This window comes from Hyla sarda, chromosome 1 (genome assembly GCF_029499605.1).
Source record: "Hyla sarda isolate aHylSar1 chromosome 1, aHylSar1.hap1, whole genome shotgun sequence".
Taxonomy (NCBI): domain Eukaryota; kingdom Metazoa; phylum Chordata; class Amphibia; order Anura; family Hylidae; genus Hyla; species Hyla sarda.
In genome coordinates this window covers 619,478,111-619,487,441 of record NC_079189.1, presented here as the reverse complement: position 1 = coordinate 619,487,441, position 9,331 = coordinate 619,478,111, and positions in this window count along the sequence as shown.

Below are 9,331 nucleotides of genomic sequence, written 5' to 3'. Positions count from 1 at the left end.
AAAATAAACATTTGGTATCACAAGCGGAGATTTTCAAACTATTAAAACATAATTATTCCAGGTGGTGAACGACACATATGAGAAAAAAAAAAAACAATATATATATTAGGGATGTAAGAAAAAAATCGATTCCCGCGATTATCGCGATTTTTCACTTGCCGATACTGAATCGATTCAAAAATATTTTGAATCGATTCAGTATCGGCAAGTGAAAAATCGCTTTAGTGATGTGGAATTTGTATCTCCTGATGCACAGAAAGCATGTCCCGGGCATCAGGAGATACAAGTTCCACATTTTGTCAGCCATCTGACGCGGCGGCGGCGGCGCTCTGGATGTATGGAGCGGGCTCCGACTCGTGCCCGCTCCATACTCTGCGGCCTCCGGCTGATTTCAGTATCCGGGGGCCGCTGATGCATCACCGCCGCTAATATCCAGCATGCGGTGCTCTGCAGTATGTATGGAGTGGGCTCCCGACTCGTGCCCGCTCCATACTCTGCAGCCCCCGGCTGTTCTCAGTAGCCGGGGGCCGCCGCTAATAGCCAGCATGCGGCGATCGCCGCGGCTGGCTATTAACCCTTTAGATCGCCGCTGTCAAAGCTGACAGCGGTGTCTAAAGGGAGATGTGTAGGCTCTCCGTGGCTCTGTCATTGATAGATCCTGGCTGGACCAGGCTCTATCAATGGATCGCAGATAAATGGAGTTCAATAGAATCTATTCATCTGTCTGAGGAATCTAATGATTCCTAAAAGACTAATAAAGTGCACCAAAAAAAATAAAAATAAAAATAAAGTTTTAATAAAAGCGTAAAAGACATTGTTTTTTCAACAGAATCGGGATATATCGTGATGTATTGTCACCTAGACGGTATCGCGATATATCGGGATATATCGAATCGCCACACTGGTATCGCGATTCGAATCGAATCGGCAAATTCTTGGCGATTCACACCCCTAATGTATATATATATATATATATATATATATATATATATATATATATATAATACCAAATTCCAGAATTGTTGATTTTTCGTCGCATAATAAATCCCAATAAATTGAATAAAAAAAATTATAAAAACTACAGATTGTCGCACAAAAATGAGCCCTCATACAGCTCCGTATACGGAAAAAAATGATAGGGGTCAGAATGGCGCAATACTTATTTTATTGAAGAACATTTGAGTCGTCATGGAGATAACAAGTTGTTACAATGTAGACTCTAGACAGTTCGGGTTTATTCACATATTACAATCACATTTACGTTTTTGCTCAGATTTTCAAAAAAAAAACGCAGCAACACCGGGACATGACTGAGACGTCACGTTACGCTCTGATACTTTTTGCTGTTTTTGCGCTTCTTTTGTACCTCGTGTCTCTTTAGCTCTCATTAATGATCTGCTTACAATGGCGCCGTTGTGTTGCGGAGGGGAAGTGTCCGCCCCCCCGGTGTCTCTGCCTCTTCTCTGGTTATTGATGTCTCTGTTCCTCATGGTCTAAACTCCAGAGTAAATTTAGAGAAGCTGAACCTGACCGCTGCGTTTTCATGGGTTTATCCTCCCCGAACTTGTTATCTCCACTTAACGGCTGATAAATCTCGGTATAATGGAGTCACCCGCTATGTAATAGGAGATTACGGCCTCAATGGGGGAAATATTTTACTGGGAAGAGTTAGGCACCTGTTCGGCGCTAATCACTGCGAAAGTGAACCTCGTCTCCATAGCAACCACAGCCGACCAATGGGAAGCCTTGTATGAAATTAAAGAGCTGGCACCGAGTAGTAAAATGCTTGTGAGATGTGACTGTGTGTACAGGGCCGAGACATGTAACTATCCAGAGCGCAGTCAGTAATGTGGAGGTATAACAAGAGCTGCCATATGTATAAGCTTCAGTCAGTGTCCGATGACATCATCTGTATAAAGCTGCAGTCAGTGTCCGATGACATCATCTGTATAAAGCTTCAGTCAGTGTCCGATGACATCATCTGTATAAAACTTCAGTCAGTGTCCGATGACATCATCAGTATAAAGCTTCAGTCAGTGTCTGATGACATCATCTGTATAAAGCTGCAGTCAGTGTCCGATGACATCATCTGTATAAAGCTGCAGTCAGTGTCCGATGACATCATCTGTATAAAACTTCAGTCAGTGTCCGATGACATCATCGGTATAAAGCTTCAGTCAGTGTCTGATGACATCATCTGTATAAAGCTGCAGTCAGTGTCCGATGACATCATCTGTATAAAGCTTCAGTCAGTGTCCGATGACATCATCTGTATAAAGCTGCAGTCAGTGTCCGATGACATCATCTGTATAAAGCTTCAGTCAGTGTCCGATGACATCATCTGTATAAAACTTCAGTCAGTGTCCGATGACATCATCGGTATAAAGCTTCAGTCAGTGTCTGATGACATCATCTGTATAAAGCTGCAGTCAGTGTCCGATGACATCATCTGTATAAAGCTGCAGTCAGTGTCCGATGACATCATCTGTATAAAGCTGCAGTTAGTGACCGATGACATCATCTGTATAAAGCTTCAATCAGTGACCGATGACATCATCTGTATAAAGCTTCAGTCAGTGTCCGATGACATCATCTGTATAAAGCTGCAGTCAGTGTCCGATGACATCATCTGTATAAAGCTGCAGTCAGTGACCGATGACATCATCTGTATAAAGCTGCAGTCAGTGACCGATGACATCATCTGTATAAAGCTGCAGTCAGTGACCGATGACATCATCTGTATAAAGCTGCAGTCAGTGACCGATGACATCATCTGTATAAAGCTGCAGTCAGTGACCGATGACATCATCTGTATTAAGGCAGGGATGTGTAATCCATTATGCATGTAGTCCCCTATATAGCAGGTGTGTGTGTCCCATTATGCAGGTTGTCCTCCATATAGCAGGTGTGTGTCCCGCATTAGGCAGGTAGTCCCCCATATAGCAAGTGTTTGTTCCCTATTATGCAGGTAGTCCCCCATATAGCAGGTGTGTGTTCCCTATTATGCAGGTAGTCCCCCATATAGCAGGTGTGTGTTTCACATTATGCAGGTAGTCCCCCATATAGCAGGTGTGTGTTCCCTATTATGCAGGTAGTCCCCTATATAGCAGGTATGTGTCCCCGATTATTCAGGTATTCCCCTATATAGCAGATGTGTGTCCCCCATTATTCAGGTAGTCCCCCATATAGCAGGTGTGTGTCCCCCATTATTCAGGTAGTCCCCCATATAGCAGGTGTATGTCCCCCATTATTCAGGTAGCCCCCCGTATAGCAGGTGTGTGTCCCCCATTATTCAGGTAGCCACCATATAGCAGGTGTGTGTCCCCCGTTATTCAGGTAGTTCCCCTTTATAGCAGGTGTGTGCCTCCCATTATTCAGGTAGTTCCCCTTTATAGCAGGTGTGTGTCCCCTATTTTGCAGGTAGTCCCCTATATAGCAGGTGTGTCCTCCATTATGCTGGCAGTCCCCTATATAGCAGGTGTGTGTCATCCATTATGCAGGTAGTCCCCTATATAGCAGGTGTGTTCCCCCATTATACAAGTAGTCCCCTATATAGCAGGTATGTGTCCCCCGTTATTCAGGTAGTCCCCTATATAGCAGGTGAGTGTCCCCCATAATTCAGGTAGTCCCCTATATAGCAGGTATGTGTCCCCCATTATTCAGGTAGTCTCCTATATAGCAGTTGTGTGTCCCCCCATTATTCAGGTAGTCCCCTATATAGCAGGTATGTGTCCCCCATTATTCAGGTAGTCCCCTATATAGCAGTTGTGTGTCCCCCATTATTCAGGTAGTCCCCTATATAGCAGTTGTGTGTCCCCCATTATTCAGGTAGTCCCCTTTATAGTAGCTGTGTGTGCCCCATTATTCAGGTAGTCCCCTTTATAGTAGGTGTGTCCCCCCATTATTCAGGTAGTCCCCTATATAGCAGTTGTGTGTCCCCCATTATTCAGGTAGTCCCCTATATAGCAGTTGTGTGTCCCCCATTATTCAGGTAGTCCCCTATATAGCAGTTGTGTGTCCCCCATTATTCAGGTAGTCCCCTATATAGTAGGTGTGTCCCCCATTATTCAGGTAGTCCCCTATATAGCAGTTGTGTGTCCCCCCATTATTCAGGTAGTCCCCTATATAGCAGGTATGTGTCCCCCATTATTCAGGTAGTCCCCTATATAGCAGGCGTGTGTCCCCCATTATTCAGGTAGTCCCCTTTATAGTAGGTGTGTGTTCCCTAATAGCCAGGGAGTCCCCCCACACACTCACCTTACTTTTTTGTCAACATAGTAAAAACAAAAAAATGATAGTCCACTTGCAAATGGGCCTCCAGGGGAAAGATGTCAGTGTGGACTGCAGGCAACAGCGGCTGATTGTGACCTCTGACCCCGCGCGGGCGCACGGTAATGTCACCGGTGGGTATGAGTGGTCGGTTCCGATGGCCTTGGGCACCATGGGTCCAGGTTATGATGCACTGGGTGGATCTGGGGCTGGGCCATTTGGTACCTGACTGGGCCCCTTAACAATCGGGTGAGGTGAGGGGCCCCTGGTTAGATGAGACCACATGTAAATCACTGGGCCACAGGGTCTTGGCACCCACAGTCATTGGGTCAACTATGGTTCTGCAATGGTCCAGTCACCGACCAGAGCCCAACCCAATGGAAAAGCACCAGATGTAAACCAATGGCCCCAATGACGTGATGGTGCGGGGCGGGGAGTAGGGTCCGTGCCCTCATATACCTGCAGGGTCAGGATGAGCAGGACATCTCCCTGAGATACGGGGACCCAATGGTCAGTGACAGCGAGAGAGAGAGTGAGAGAGAGAGAGAGAGAGAGAGTGAGAGTGAGAGAGAGAGAGAGAGAGAGAGATGTCCGTGGTGCTGGAGGACATCACTATATACAGTGTAAACAGAAAGTCTTCACCCCCCAGTCACTATATACAGTGTATACAGAAAGTCTTCACCCCCCCCACCCGGTCACTATATACAGTGTATACAGAAAGTCTTCACCCCCCCACCCGGTCACTACATACAGTGTAAACAGAAAGTCTTCACCCCCCAGTCACTATATACAGTGTATACAGAAAGTCTTCCCCCCCCCCACCAGTCACTATATACAGTGTAAACAGAAAGTCTTCACCACCCCAGTCACTATATACAGTGTATACAGAAAGTCTTCACCCCCCCCCCGTCACTATATACAGTGTAAACAGAAAGTCTTCAAACCCCCCCCCCCCCCCCCGGTCACTATATACAGTGTAAACAAAAAGTCTTCACCCCCCCCCGGTCACTATATACAGTGTATACAGAAAGTCTTCACCCCCCCCTCCCGTCACTATATACAGTGTATACAGAAAGTCTTCACCCCCAGTCATTATATACATTGTATCCAGAAAGTCTTCACCCCTCGGTCACTATATACAATGTATCCAGAAAGTCTTCACCCCTCGGTCACTATATACAATGTATCCAGAAAGTATTCAACCCCGGTCACTATATACTGTGTATACAGAAAGTATTCACCCCCCCCCCCCCGGTCACTATATACAGTGTATACAGAAAGTCTTCACCCCCCCCCCCCCGGTCACTATATACAGTGTATACAGAAAGTCTTCAGCCCCGGTTACTATATACAATGTATCCAGAAAGTCTTCAGCCCCGGTCACTATATACAATGTATACAGAAAGTCTTCACCCCTCGGTCACTATATACAATGTATCCAGAAAGTATTCAACCCCGGTCACTATATACTGTGTATACAGAAAGTATTCACCCCCCCCCCGGTCACTATATACAGTGTATACAGAAAGTCTTCACCCCCCCCCCCCCCGGTCACTATATACAGTGTATACAGAAAGTCTTCAGCCCCGGTTACTATATACAATGTATCTGGAAAGTATTCAACCCCGGTCACTATATGCAGTACATACAGAAAGTCTTCACCCCCGGTCACTGTATACAATGTATACAGAAAGTCTTCAGCCCCGGTCACTATATACAATGTATACAGAAAGTCTTCACCCCCGGTCACTATATGCAGAGTATACAGAAAGTCTTCACCCCCGGTCACTATATACAATGTATCCGGAAAGTATTCAACCCCGGTCACTATATACAATGTATCCAGAAAGTCTTCACCCCCAGTCACTATATACAATGTATCCGGAAAGTCTTCACCCCCGGTCACTATATACAATGTATCCAGAAAGTCTTCACCCCCGGTCACTATATACAATGTATCCAGAAAGTATTCAACCCCGGTCACTATATGCAGTGTATACAGAAAGTCTTCACCCCTGGTCACTATATACAATGTATCCAGAAAGTCTTCACCCCTGGTCACTATATACAATGTATCCAGAAAGTCTTCATCCCCGGTCACTATATACAATGTATCCAGAAAGTCTTCACCCCCCCCCAGTCACTATATACAATGTATCCAGAAAGTCTACACCCCCCCCCAATCACTATATACAATGTATCCAGAAAGTCTTCTCCCCCGATCACTATATACAATATATACAGAAAGTCTTCACCCCCCCAGTCACTATATACAATGTATCCAGAAAGTCTACACCCCCCCAATCACTATATACAATGTATCCAGAAAGTCTTCTCCCCCGATCACTATATACAATATATACAGAAAGTCTACACCCCCCCAATCACTATATACAATGTATCCAGAAAGTCTTCCCCCCCGGTCACTATATACAATGTACCCAGAAAGTCTTCACTCCCGGTCACTATATACAATGTATCCAGAAAGTCTTCACCCCCTGGTCACTATATACAATATATCCAGAAAGTCTTCACTCCCGGTCACTATATACAATTTATCCAGAAAGTCTTCACCCCCGATCACTATATACAATGTATCCAGAAAGTCTTCACCCCCGATCACTATATACAATGTATCCAGAAAGTCTTCACCCCCGATCACTATATACAATGTATCCAGAAAGTCTTCACCCCCTCGGTCACTATATACAATGTATCCAGGAAGTCTTCACCCCCGGTCACTATATGCAATGTATCCAGAAAGTCTTCACCCCCGGTCACTATATACAATGTATCCACAATGCGTCATGCAGAGGTATCTTAGCAATCCACTATTCACTCCCCTGATTGGCCAGACACTGATCCTGTCATTCTAGCTCGCCACGACTATATTCACACAGCGATCTGTACGACCGACTCCACCATGGAGTTTTCCTCCTCGTGGTGAGTGCTGATCCTGCCCCCTAGTGTATTTAATGCACACAGCTGTATACTGTACACTATTAACATGTCTAACACTGTACGAGGCCCTGTACTACTATATACTGAGGGTATGAATATATAATATACCTGTTACGATTCGGCAGACTGAATGTGGATCCTCTGTGTCAGCGAGGGATTGGCGTGGACCGTGTCGGTGGACCAGTTCTAGGGATGCTACTGGTTTTCACCAGAGCCCGCCGCAAAGCGGGATAGTCTTGCTGCGGCGGTAGCAACCAGGTCGTATCAACCGGCAACGGCTCAACCTCGCTGACTGCTGAGAAGGCGTGGGACAGAAGGACTAGGCAGAGGCAAGGTCAGACGTAGCAGAAGGTCGGGGCAGGCGGCAAGGTTCGTAGTCAATGGCGATAGCAGAAAGTCTGGAACACAGGCTCTGGACAACACTAACGCTTTCTCTGGCACAAGGCAACAAGATCCGGCAAGGAAGTGCAGGGGAAGTGAGGTTATATGGACAGGGAGCAGGTGGAAGCTAGTTAGACTGATTGGGCCAGGCACCAATCACTGGAGCCCTAAGGAGCGGAGCCGCGCGCCAGGACGTGACAGCCGGGGACCGCGACAGGTGAGTGACTTGGGATGCGATTCGCGAGCGCTATGCGAAACGCATCCCCGCCGGCGGTGTCAGTGCAGCGCTCCCGGTCAGCGGGTCTGACCGGGGCGCTGCAGAGAGAGGAACGCCGCGAGCGCTCAAGGGAGGAGCAGGGACCCGGAGTGCTCGGCGTAACAGTACCCCCCCCCCTTAGGTCCCTCCCTCTTTTTCATCTGCTTCACGTGGGACGAGGACACTGGGAGCGATTGTAGGGTTTCCTCATCAAAGGCAGGCAGTTCAGAAGGAGTGGGAATGGGAAGGGGGGGCAGAGGGTGAAGCTTGGCACAGGGCAGAGTGTTACCAGGACGGGGGCTATGAGGAGGCAAAGCATAGTCCTGATAGGCCTTGGGGAGACCAGGTGTAGGAGGAGGCACTGAGGCTTGCCTGACGGGACTGGGAGGAGACGTGAGGCATTTTTTGTGGCAAGCAGGACCCCAATTCTTGATCTCCCCGGTGGTCCAGTCAAGGGTGGGAGAATGACACTGGAGCCATGGCAAACCGAGGAGGACTTCAGAGGTGCAGGTGGGCAAAACAAAAAATTCTATTTTCTCGTGATGCAGTCCAATGCTCATAAGCAAGGGCTCTGTGCGGTAACGCACAGTACAGTCCAACTTCACTCCGTTGACCGAAGAAATGTAGAGCGGCTTGACGAGACGGGTCACCAGGATGCAGAACTTATTTACCAAAGAGTCCAGAATAAAATTTCCAGAAGAACCAGAGTCCAAGAAGGCCACGGCTGAGAAGGAGGAGTTGGCAGAAGGAGAAATCCATACGGGCACAGTGAGATGTGGAGAAGCAGACTTCAGACCAAGAGACGCCACTCCCACGTGAGCTGGGTGCGTGCGTTTCCTAGACGTGGAGGACGAATAGGGCAATCCACCAAGAAATGTTCGGTACTAGCGCAGTACAGACATAACTTTTTATCTCTGCGGCGAGTCCGCTCTTCATGGGTCACGCGAGACCGATCCACTTGTATAGCCTCCTCGGCGGGAGGCACAGGGGTAGATTGCAAAGGATACTGGGAGAGAGGTGCCCAGAGATCAAGGTCCTTTTCCTGGCGGAGCTCCTGGTGTCTCTCAGAAAAACGCATGTCAATGCGTGTGGCCAAATGGATAAGTTCTTGCAGGTTGGCAGGAATCTCTCGTGCGGCCAGCACATCCTTGATGTTACTGGATAGGCCTTTTTTAAAGCTCGCGCAGAGGGCCTCGTTATTCCAGGATAAGTTGGAGGCGAGAGTACGGAATTGGATGGCGTACTCGCCTACTGAAATTACCCTGGACCAGGTTCAGCAGGGCAGTCTCGGCAGAAGAAGCTCGGGCTGGTTCCTTGAAGACACTACGGACTTCAGCGAAGAAGGACTGGACTGTGGCTGTGGCAGGATCATTGCGGTCCCAGAGCGGTGTGGCCCATGACAGGGCCTTCCCAGACAGAAGACTCACTACGAACGCCACCTTAGACCGTTCTGTAGGAAATTGG